Here is a 12,299-nt window from a genome sequence, read left to right as displayed (position 1 = left end):
GGTGAGCTATTCCAACCTCTTAATTTCTTTCACAGCAGTGAGCAGTTTACGGAGTCAAAAGCTTGGGAATAGTTAATTGTGGCCTCAAAGATAGTGGTGGCTCCTTTACTCCATGATGTTTGTTGTGTGCATCTGATGATAAACCCATTGAGTGAGGTTGATAGGACTGACAGAACCTGGTTTGACATTTTTGCAGCCGGCCACTAGAGACCGCCAAGCTTCCACCTCTTCTAGAACAATTGAGCCGAACATTTTGCTTTCAGAGTCTACAATGAAATGGGTCGATCATTGCAGGGGTTACTTTGATCGCCCTTTAGATTGATATATTTTATTTGTATTGCGCTCATACTAATTTCTGGAGCACAGAAGCAGTAGAGTTTTCTCGGACTCGGCTGAAGCCACTCCACTATCAGTGCTGTATGCGGTTCCACAAGGGGCAAGTATGTCACCCTGCCTATACAATCTATTTATGGCCCCCTTCTTCATGCTAGAGGAAGAGAGGGTCGTATTCTCAAACTATGCAGATGACACCCAATGTGTCATCCAATTAACCGGACTTCATGAGACAGATGAGTTGGAGGTTAATAGAATCTTTGCATTGATTGAAAGGTGGATGTTGGATAATTTCCTAGCCTTGAATCGAAGCAAGACAGAGTTGCTGATTGTAGGTAGTTCTAAAGCATTAAACAGTTTAAATCGAGCCTATAGCTCTTTTAAACTCGGAGATAATATCATCTCCCCTCTACCTAAAACAACATTTTTGGGGGTGACTCTGGACTCGACACTGAGCATGAAGGCGCATGTCTCTACAGTAGTGGCGGGAGTAGTGTATTACATTAAACTATTGGCTCACTTGAGGCCCATGAGTTCTCAAGAAAGTGCTGACACAATTGCCAGAGTAATAATTGGAGCAAAGCTGGATTATTGCTGCAGTCTACTGTTGGGCATCAGTCAGCAAGAACAGCGCAGGCTGCATGTAGCTCAGAACTGGGCGGTCAGAGTGGTTCTCAGACTTCCTAGGCACAGCCACGTAACTGAGGCCAGGCGCTCTCTTCAATCCCGGATCTCTTTTAGAGTGCTGGTCATTACTTTCAAGTGCAGGCTACAAGTAATGCCCGCTTATCTACAAAGCCATATAAAAGAGAAGTTTAATCAACAAACTCTTGGATCAGGAAATCAAAATCTGATAATACAGCCTAGATGTTAGATCTCAAAGGCAGAAAATGGGGGCATTTAATGTGAAGGCACCCTCTCAGTGGAACAAATTGCCTGTCAGATTACGTAGCCTTATCTCCCTCCAAGCTTGCAAGAAAGAATTGAAAACGCTCCTTTTTTCTGATGCCTTCTTTTCTTTGATCCGGTTTCACCAGGACTCGGGAATCATACCTTCCTGACTCTTAGTAAGGCAGTTTTATGGTGCGATGCCCTGTTTTCGCTTGTTTCGCTGGGGACCCTTGTTTTACACTACTCGGGGTTTCGTTTTTCTTTTTCTTTTTCTCTTGCTCTTTTGTCTCTTTCCCAGTTTCCTTATTGTCTGTCTAGTCTGCGCCTTTGTGCCTAAGGGCCAATAGTGCACATAACAAATGTAATGTAATACACAAGTGTTTCAGAGCGTGACAAGACCGGGGAGGGGAACAAGGGAGGACAAAACAATGATCTTACTAGGCTCAGTCACATTGAGAACTCGCAAGTGCTGGGAGGGAAGGGAGAAAGTGCAAGGGAGAGGGGAGATGTGGAAAGTACTGAGCAAGAGATAAACAACAACAACTGGTAGTGAAGCCACCACGGTGGCAAGTGCACGATTTAAAGGGCAGACAAGGGGTGTCGGATAAGTGCAGGTAAGGGGACTGTAGGGTTACAGATACAGGCCCAAGTGCAAGGGTTGCCAGGAGACAGTGCTGGTGTTTGGCTGGGTGGGCAGGAGCCTGAAATCAGGGGGTAGCCAGGTGCACGGTGCCGAAGCAGACAGATCAGCAGGGGAGAGGCAGAGCAAAGGCAGAAGCAAAGAATATGGTCTTGAGGTGCTTCCGGAAATGGAGATGGTTCTCCTCAAGTTTCAGAGGGGCAGGGAGGCTGTTCCAGGGGGAGGCCCCTGCCGAGGAAAGAGATCTACCCCCAACTCGTTGCTTGGTGAAGCGACTGACCCTGAGGGAGTTGGAGGAGGACCGAAGAGCTTAGGTGGGGAAGGGATTTACAGAGGGAGAGTTCAAGGTATCTTGGTCCCTGGCCCCAGAAAGCCTTGTGGATAATGCACAGGGTCTTGAATTTAATCCTTGCAGCCACAGGGAGCCAATGAAGAGATTTCAGGGCTGGAGAGATACAATCCTCGCAGTCCTGTTCTGGATGAGTTGCAGATGGCGGAGGAGTAGAAGCAGGCAGATTTGGAAAGGGGCTGTTGCAGTAGTCCAGCCTATAGAGAACCAGAGCTCTAGAGACAGTAAGCTTCTGGGGGAAGGAGAGGAAAGGAAGAATACCTCTGAGGAGGTTCAGTTGATAGTTTGACTTCTTATAGGCGTCGAAGATGTGAGGAGAAAAGGATTGTGGAGTCGAAGATGACCCAGAGGTTCTTCGCTTCGCAACAGCAAGAGGGCCAAGGGAGGCAGGCCAGAGAGTGACGGGAAAGGAGGGTGCAGGACTGCCGATGAGGAGAATCTGTCTTGCTGGCATTGAGGCAGAGATCATTGGCGGCATACCACTCCTGGATAGCAGACAATCGGAGATGAGAGAAGCAGAGGAAGTGGCAGAGGGAAGCCTGAAAACGAGCTTGGTGTGATCCGCATGGCACTGAAAGGTGGAGCAGAGAGCGGCAATTAGGATTACAATTGAATAATTCCAAGAACTTGGAAAAGCTTTAACCCCAATAACCGCTATAAAGCGAATATACAATATCTGGGCCCATAATTCAGGGTTTAATTTCATCAGGGCATTTGTTAGCCTATTCAGACCCGCTGCCTGAGAGTTTCCTGATACGCCCCTCAATGATATGATATGATACTTTATTTGTATAGCGCCTATACACGTGTTTCAAAGCGCTTCAAGGCAGGGGAGGGAGCAAGGGAAAATACAATAACATTCTTAAAAGGCCTTGAGACATTAAGAATGGGTAATTTACTTTCGTACTAGGCCGGACGTCATTTCTGATGGTGCAAGAGCATCGACAATGATTGAGGGAGGGAGGAAGGGCGGGGAGGGTAGAGAGGAACAAACAGTGACTATCGTACTAGGCCTGACAACATTTCTGATAGTGCATGGCAATGCCATTAATAGAGGGAAAGGACGGGGCGGAGTGAGAGGAACAACACAATGATTATCGTACTAGGCCTGACGACATTTCTAATAGTGCATGGCAATGACAGTAATAGAGGGGAGGGGGGGGGTGGGAACAACACAGTGACTATCGTACTAGGCCTGGCGGCAATTCTGATAGTGCAAGTCCATAGATTATGGTGAGGGAAGGGAGGAGAGGAGAGGAGAGGAGAGGAGAGGAGAGGAGAGGAGAGGAGAGGAGAGGAGAGGAAGGCAGGGTAGAGGAAGAAAGGACTGAGAAACGGTGAGTAGGATGAACAGATGCAAGCCAACGAAATTCAGTGTTAAGGAGCAAAAATAAACAGGTGGAATGTACACTGCCATGATACAAAAGTCAAAACTGAACACATTATGATGCAAGAGTCCAGCATGTGCATGCCATGATGCAAAGTCGTTAATGGGCACAACGTGATTCTGGACCACTATGATTATGTAGTGATACAAAAGGTCCAGCATGAGAATGTCAAGATTCAGGGTGGGTGAACCAACACGAGTCAAAAGTCCAATCAAAGCATTAGCAACATAGTGGAGATGGAACTTCCATAGTGTGGCCATCAGATTCAGATTTCTGCCAAGGTGGTTTTTTTGAAGCAGAAGAGGCAATTGCACATGCAGTAGGCAGAGGAAGGGGAATGAACGGGGAGTGATGGCAGTGTTGCTAAGGTGCCAGGACGGATAGTACCAACGGGAGGGCGGGTGGTATGAGGAAAGGGTGGACAGTGAAGGAGTGGCCTGGTAGCGGGAGAAGGGAGGGAGTGGCATGGCACGCCATTGGTGCCGGTCAGGGGACAGCTAACTACGATTGTTCAGGCATGCAGGCACATCCATACAGCAAAGGAGCAGGGGGGGGGCATCTAAATACAATATTCAGGAATGCAGACACAGCCATACAACAAAGGAGGGGCAGCTAAATACGATTTTTCAGGCATGCAGGCACATCCATACAGCAAAGGGGGGGCACATCAATACAGCAATAGTAGACACAATAAAGTGCAAGACCTACAGAGACTCAGGATGAAGGTAATGATAGTGATAATTAGACTCTATATAGAACCTTAAAATGGTCTACCCAGGACTCTTCGGAAATGGGATTAGTTTTTGCCTGGTCTTGGGATTTAAAAATATTAAGGCCCAAAAATTCTACTAGTTCCTCTAGAGCAAAGTTGTTAACATGGCCTCTCCCTCTCTTTACAGCTGAATACATTTATGGTTCTTGCACCAATTTTTATAAATTTGTTTCACTTTACGCTCTTCCTCCAAAATGGGGCCACCTTTACTCCACATTTCCCTTATGTTCCTTCTGAGCTCCCTCCTTTTCTAATTGCAATTCTGTGTCAAACATGTGGGATTGTACCTTAGAGGGAACTATACTTCTGCTATATGAACAACCAACGGAGTCAAACATTTGGAAGGTTCCAATTGAGATGACCTTGCGGTTTTGTTCTAGAGGCATGTTGTTGAATGTTTTACAGTTCTTTTCATTGAACATTCATGGATATATAATCTTTTTTGCCAGGGGATTCCCTTCATTATTAATTGTATCCTCTCGCCACCCCATACTAAAACTTGGCTGTGACTAAATTATGATCACTGACCATGGATTCCAAGATTCATTTCACATGAGTGGAAGAGTGCTTAAGTCAAAATTATGTAATCATTACATGAAGCAGACTCTCTTCCCCCCCCCCCCCCCCCTTGTGTCGGTTGGTAGGCACATCCCCTTTTATTGCCCCATTTATGCATTTCATATTCCAACAGTTGAAACAAATCCCCAAGCTTTCAATTCTTAACAGTGATCTTATCCTTCACCTGTGCAGCAGTTCGGCAATCCGCATTGAAGTCCCCCAAGAATCATATGTACTCCCCCCTTCTTCACCCAAGAAGACATTGCACACTTTATTTAATTTACCTAGAAAACCCTCCCAACTGGAGACCGAGTGAATCCAATATATACACACAATTAGAAGCGGGGCAACCAAACATAGGACTTTAAGCCAAACAATTATCGCCAGAATTCCATACGTTTCATTTGAAACTACCTCCAAATTTCTAATCGGTGAGGTCTTTACGGCTACAATAAGGCCCCCAGATGGTCGGCCTTCATTGATTGGTGTTGCAAGCTGCTGTACAAGTGTAAACCCATCAATTGTTAAAAGTTGCTTGAGGCACACCTCCTGCAGACACACCAGGTCATGGGACACTACCTCCCATAACGGCCCTGGTGTGCCAAGAAAACTGTTTGACCCCCTGCTTTACCAGGTGACTACTGACAGTGCGTGGCTTTCCCCTATCTGGGTTAGAGGCCGTCTTCATATTTCCCTGTTTACGGTATGCTCCTGCTAAGGTTTTTGACTTCCTTCCCCCAAACCAGGTGATTCCCCCAACCCCCGTCTCTCCAAATCGACTTTGTTTCATTTACAAATTCCACCAACCTCTTTCCTTGCGCCCCTGAGGTACAAGTTATCTTTTTCGGCTGCCTTGGACCCAACCAGTTCTCCTCACTGCCACCATGAATCCTCTGGTCGGTCCTGTTGGTTCCTAACAGTCTGGTATAGGTCATAGCCTCATATCTTCAAACCATCTATTTCTTCCAGGACGATCTTTACCACTGAGTTAGATCTAACATCTACCTGTGCTAAGTCCAACCTATCATCCCTCAGAAAATACACCCTTTCTATGTCCCCCGTGGAGATAATTCTCAACTTGGGGGATCGCTTGACCACCCCTCCATTTTGCACAAGGCGGGGCATCTCTGTTCCCCTGCCCCCTCTTTTACCTTGTGTGGGTGACCATGAGCCACATTTGACCCCAAATCGTTCACAGCTGGTTTAAATAGGGGAAGACATTGACTAATTCCAGACGTACTATGGGCAACACCAACAGCCGTCGAGTATGACTGTTTAATGGTGACCCAATCATTTGGACCAGAGCCCTCCCCTACGGGCCAGACCAACCAAATCCTGAACCTTGTCAAAGAGTTATGATTTGGCAAGGTTTGAGTTCCTCTTTTTTTCCTGTCATTAATAGCATACTTGTTCCCGGTCTCTCCAAGTCACCATCATTTGATAGTTCCAGGCTGGATTGTGTCGCAATATTGGGCTCATTCCGAGTCTCCACCTTCCTCTAGAGCAAGATTGGTCTTGAACTTGAGTAGCTATGGCTTCTTCTGTCAAGTGGATGTTCTTTAAGAACATCCTTGAGCCTGTTACTCTTCTTTTGACTCTCCTTTTCTCTTGCACTTTAACCCCCTTTGTAGCTTATTTTACTCAGCGCCACCATTTCACATGCCGCGCCCGAGCTATCGGCCACATGGAGCAGTTCCACAGAGTTGACCACTTTGTTGTCCAATAAAGACACTTTGGATGTGAGTCCACCAACACCTTCCATCAAGGATTTCAAATGTATTTTTAAGTCACTTAAATGTAGCAGGTGGGTTTGTAATTCAAGTTTAATATCGTATAGGGTTGAGAAAGAGGTAAAGATCATATTAACGGCGGGAATTCAGGAGCATTTAGTCTAGCATGCTTATCCAACTCTTGATGGGTCTAGTGCACCCCATTTTTGCTACAGCCATCTGAGCCAGAGGCGTTGTTTGGACATCCACTAGTGGACCATTACAAGTCAGTTGTAGACTTCACCGCAGACTCCTCCGTAGGTAAGATCTGTGAACCACAATTAGCTTCCCTTAATTCCAGCTCTAGCAGGCTCTTATCACTGATGAGTTTGGCCAAAAAGCCCTCCTCTTTATCTCTGTTTTTTCTTTTGTTGTGATTTCTAGCTTCTATGCTGGAACACAGGATCGTTTTAAAGAAGTCCTCCAATCCGTGTTGGCCGGAAATTGAGTTATCAACACATGTGGAATTAACTTTGCCCTTCTTCGTAGGCTGTTGTTTTCTGGCAAAATATCTAATTGGATTCACCAGTTGCTCTAATTGTGGACGATTCCAAATTGAGGAGAGCAATAAAACTGACACCCCCATCAAATTGAACTCTCCTGCTTGCATTGAAATTAGGGAGCTAGATTTCCCTTGTGTCTATTTTTTGTGTGAGATCAACTCCATTTCACATGCATATAAAACGCTACGACCTTGATGACCATTAGGAAGTAGTGAGTCGCACACAGACTCTGAAAGTGAATGGCCAATCTCCCTGTTTGCCGGCTTTGTTCATGTTGTTGAAACCATCCTTACACTTATATTTCCAGGAGCTCTGCCGTCGGGAGGGATTGCCATTCCGCAGAATTCCTGGGACTGATGGCTTTCCAACTGCCCAACCGGGCAAGACCTCTCGCCCTCCCTCTCCCCTAAAACAAGGGCCGGCACACGCTGCCCAATAGGTATCAGGAAGTCTAGCTGAGGCAATGCACGCAGTTTGCTTGAATGAAAACTGGGCCCAGTTGCGCATTTTCTAGTGACACCATAAGAAGTGATACTTTATTCAAGTTCCTTCTGCCATTATACGCCAGCGGGGATTCATTATTACGCCCGTCTTTCCTCAAGACAAAAGATGATCTAGCAGCTGGGGCCACAGCCATGGAGACCGCTTTGATGACCAGTTACACATCCCCTGGATCAGAGGACTTCTCAGTCAGCAGGGTTTCACATGTGGGTCTCCGCTCTGATGGTAAAGTGTGTTTTTGACTGCTTGCGGCCAAATGTGCAAACGGCGCATTCAGCATATTCATGTCAGAATTGCTTCGTAGGTTGTATTTATTCATGAAGTCAATCAAGACGGCGAACTTACTCGCAGAGGTAGAATCATTCAGCCCTTCTACCAATGGAAGATAACTGAAAGTATAACAAACAGACAGATGATAGAGGCCACTTAAAAGTACAGGGAAGAACAGCAACAGCTGCGGACCCTACTCCCCAATGTCAGAAAAGACTCAGGCAGTCTCGAGCAGCAACCCATGTCCAGTCTACCGCCAACCACAGACCTGGGCCTAGACACTTGGTTTTGCACTTCACGTGCACTTCGCGCTGCCAAAGTGATTAAGAAGAACTTCCTGTCAGCAAGCTCCACTTTTGCTGCGACGCAGCAATGATTTTCTTACAGCTGCAGGGTTGTAGAGATGCTGAAAATACGAAATGGGAGATTGAATACAAAAATCCTCCCGCATCCACCGTTGAGCAGCAAACGGTTCAGTGGCCAGCCATACACACTTGGCTTTTCATGTTTCCTTTATTTTTAGTCTCCATATTCCTTTTTCTTGCTTGAACTGTTCTTTTCATATAAATAATATCCTTATAGTACCACCCACATTAAATTATTGCAAATAACCTCTGCATAAAAATGCCTTAGCACGACTATATAGATAAAATTAAGAAATTCTCCTGCATTGGATCTTTTATAGATTCACATGCTATTGGATATTCTGTGTTGTCGGGCTGGAAATCTGCAGTAAAGTAACAAAGTTTCAAGTGTAAACACAAGAAACTGCACTCACTTGACTGTTCTATCAGACTCATTTTGAGCCATTTGTCGTTAAGCCAATCTTCACCACTACGCCCATGGCTCCACCCCTTGAGGCAATTTTAGTTTCTTTTCTACACATTGAGTTGGGAATCCTCTCAAGAGTCTCACTTTCTTCACCTTGTCCATCTGACGCTCCATCAGGGTTAGAATCCACTCTGGTGTTGCTCTCCGTCACCATACCATGACTGATCCCAAGCCTAGGATAGGTCTCTTCAAAACCTGCTCCACCAGCAAGTGAAAAACATCTACATGGAGGACAAGCCCGAAGAGTGACTTTACTGCCTTTATCCTGACCATTTCATGGACCCCTGCTTCATCTGTCAGCCTTTCGCCAAGGATACTCTGAAGGACAGTCATAGAAGACTGATCACATGGCTAGACGAAGGCACAATTGCCTCTGATTCGGATTCTGATTCAGCCAGGAGCTCTGCTTCACTGCATTTTAGCAGACCTCTAGAGACGTGTACCTCTTCTAAAAGAGCAAGATCCCACGAAGAGTCCTTCATCAATAAAAGGAAAAGAAGTAGATTCCACACCGGCCCAAAATTGTACCTCTGGGACTCTATGTGGTGCCTTTGGGCTACCCCTAGATTACAAGACATAAGGACACTTCAAGCAAAAATAGTACCACACTTTCAATCTTTGGATTAAGCCTGCCTAGGTCGAATAAATAAAGTCCAAAAACAATAAGCACAGGGGGCAGAATCTTCATGTACACCTATGACTTTCTACCAAACCAAGAGTAAAAGAATCCAAAGGGGAAGTACCTGTCTCTATGAATGGATACCTTGGCAGCTGAGCAACATTACAGTGAAAGTCCCTGTGAAGGTATTGCTCATCCGGGCCGAGCCAAGGAGATCTTCTCAACATCAGAATAATTGATCAGTACATCTTTGGATGAGTCGAACTGACAAACCTTCATAATTTAGGAGTGGCATCTTCATGTCTACTATCGCTTGTAGGAGGTAACCTGACTAATATACCCAAATGGGCTGTAGCTTGTGGGAGCAGATGTTAAACAGCTCCTATAGTATTACAAATCCCATGTTCTTATTGTTAGTTTGGGTTAGAATTCTTAGTCTCCCTAATATTTGATTTGGGAGCTCTAAGAAGAGTAAACACTATTTGGGTGGCTTACTTTCGGTATAAAAAATGGTCACTGGGAGAGGTACTTCCTATTGCTATCTTTTTTCCATTTTCCCAATTAGGAGGAATAACGAGAGAATCTAGTGCATTTCATTTCTTGTTATATTATTCAGCAAGGTATTCAAGGGTCAAGAACCTTCTTTTCTCGTATAACCACTTTAAAACTTGTCCTCATTGACAAGATCTTGTCTACTTTCTCAAGTAAACCCTCTTAACATAGACCCCATGTTTTCCATTGATTTAAAAATTGCTGTGTCCAGATATAACCCTTGCAGCATAGGTTCTTTGTAAGGAATTGTTGCTTTATTGCATTGATAAATTAATCCCAAAAATGTGTGTGGAAGGTAGGGAATATCCGTCTTGAGTGTTATTTAATTGGCCAAAGCTGTCATTATTTAAGTTTGTTTGGCTTATCTAAGGAGTTGTAGACTTATTTGTCAATGCTTTAATAGTAAATTTAGTGGTCTGCATTGTGGCTTTTACATCTCTAAAAACTCTTGAGGTATGCATTGATGGAGTGCTTATATTTTTTTCAGTGTCTCCAAAGTAGGAGAGCTAATTTCCTCGGTTTAGTCCTAGTACAAAAGTACATTGCATATTGTATTTGTTAAAACCGAATTCAGCACAATAACATCAATGTGTCAACAACAAACTAACGGGCCAAGAGGATTAACCAAAATCGCTGGAGCTTATCAAACCTCAATTCTGAACTCAGTAGCGCTCCGGATCCAAGTGTTTTTAACAATCTGTTACATTCCAAACCTAAACCATGCATAAAATTCCATCTCTGTGCTGTCGTTTTCCCTCATTTTCCATGTGCACCACCAACTAACTCCAATATTGAAAGAAAAGTTTCAGTCCGCAATATTCGGGGTGCGGTACTTGTTATATAGTTAAAAATATCCCCGCCATCACTCACATTTCTAAAAGGAGCTGCTGAAAACATTTTGAGGCCCAAGCGTATATAAATCTCTCAATGGTGGTATCAATATCGATCAAGTTTAAATTTAGGTCTTTAGTATGCTACCATTGCTCACCTGCCTTAAAGATTGCATAGGTATTGATAGATGATTCAAGAGGTCATGCAAGAATATCCATGACAGTTCTCAAGGAGAATTCCCCCCCCTTCTAGGTTTGTATTGAGTGAGTCTGTAGCCCCATCCACATTTTCCCACCTGTTGGTCTCCTATAAGTTTCAGTCCCTCAATGTTGAACGCCTTATGTAGGCCACAGTCGGAGAACGCAGAGGAGTTATCTGAGGAAATGGGAAGAACCGTCTTTTACTCTTACTAGAATCTATCTGAGGCAGTGCAGTGCTCAAGGCTAACAAAAAAGGAACTGAAAATCATGGTCCCGTTTAAGAATGGAATTTATTTTGAAAGTTTGGGTTGATGGGAAGATGCAGTCCTTTGACTTACAGTTTGTATTTAAAATGTAATGAGTCAGACGCTAGACTGTATGCTGCACTTTGTGGGATGTTAGAAGCTCTGTCCTCGGTGTATAACCTTACACTAGGTGTCCATCTCTACTCTCCTGTCACCATCTGGCCGTTTGTCAGAATCTTTCATGTACAAACTATTACATCAGAGGGGGAAGGTGACAAATCTGGAGAAACGTCCTGTCTCGTGGCACCACGAACTTGATCAGAAATGTAATGAACTGTTAAGTTCTGTCCAAGGTCTAATCATGCTTGCACAGTACACAAAATAGTCTTTACTTGTGTAGATCCAAAAGAAATTAATCTAATTGTACTGGTCATCAGTACTGATGTTTTTATACAAACGGCACACTATTATGGCTGCTGGCGCTGTTGTGGGTGTGACAGGAATGTATGTATATATCTGCAACCACCTGAACAACTTTTGGTTGGTCGTTCTGCTATACATCATCCTAATCTCCCGAGGCAGCCTGCCTCATGACCCAATGTCTGCATGTTTCGGATGCTTCCACAAGATATTTGTGTATCTGGTGTTACTTAACGGTGATCATGGCCAAGATGGAAAATGCCATGTATTCCCTTGTAGTAGGGTTGGATTCAGGACCGTGTGATTCTTAATCACAGCACTATATGCTAAATGGCACAATTTGGGCAAATACATACAATCTAAAGTGCTTTCGCTATATTTATTCGGGACACTGTTTTTTTTTCCCTTCTCCTCCCTTTGTTTCTGTGCATGTACATTTCAGCGCTGGTCTCCTTTAGAGTTAATTACTGATATTTTGCATACGGTTTTTGAGGCAGAATGGCATTTTACCTGGTCATGGATGATCTTATTGGGGAGTGGTGGGGGGGTTCCCGGTTGGCACACTTATACACTTTTACTACGTCTTTGACTTTGCAGGGCTGCCACCGACCTTCGGGTGAGTTATTT

General features: G+C 44.5%; 1 protein-coding gene across 1 annotated transcript in view; it reads left to right on the top strand.

The window, feature by feature from the left end:
- The window catches only part of INTS15 (integrator complex subunit 15), a 237,612-nt gene that overhangs the window by 194,568 nt on the left and 30,745 nt on the right, over positions 1–12,299 (top strand). The gene's annotated exons all lie outside the window — the stretch shown is intronic.

The sequence above is a fragment of the Ambystoma mexicanum genome, chromosome 2q, assembly GCF_040938575.1.
Source record: "Ambystoma mexicanum isolate Mex_15411 chromosome 2q, UKY_AmexF1_1, whole genome shotgun sequence".
Classification (NCBI taxonomy): Eukaryota; Metazoa; Chordata; class Amphibia; order Caudata; family Ambystomatidae; genus Ambystoma; species Ambystoma mexicanum.
Note: the sequence above shows the minus strand (reverse complement) of the source record. Positions and strands in the feature narration are given on the sequence as shown.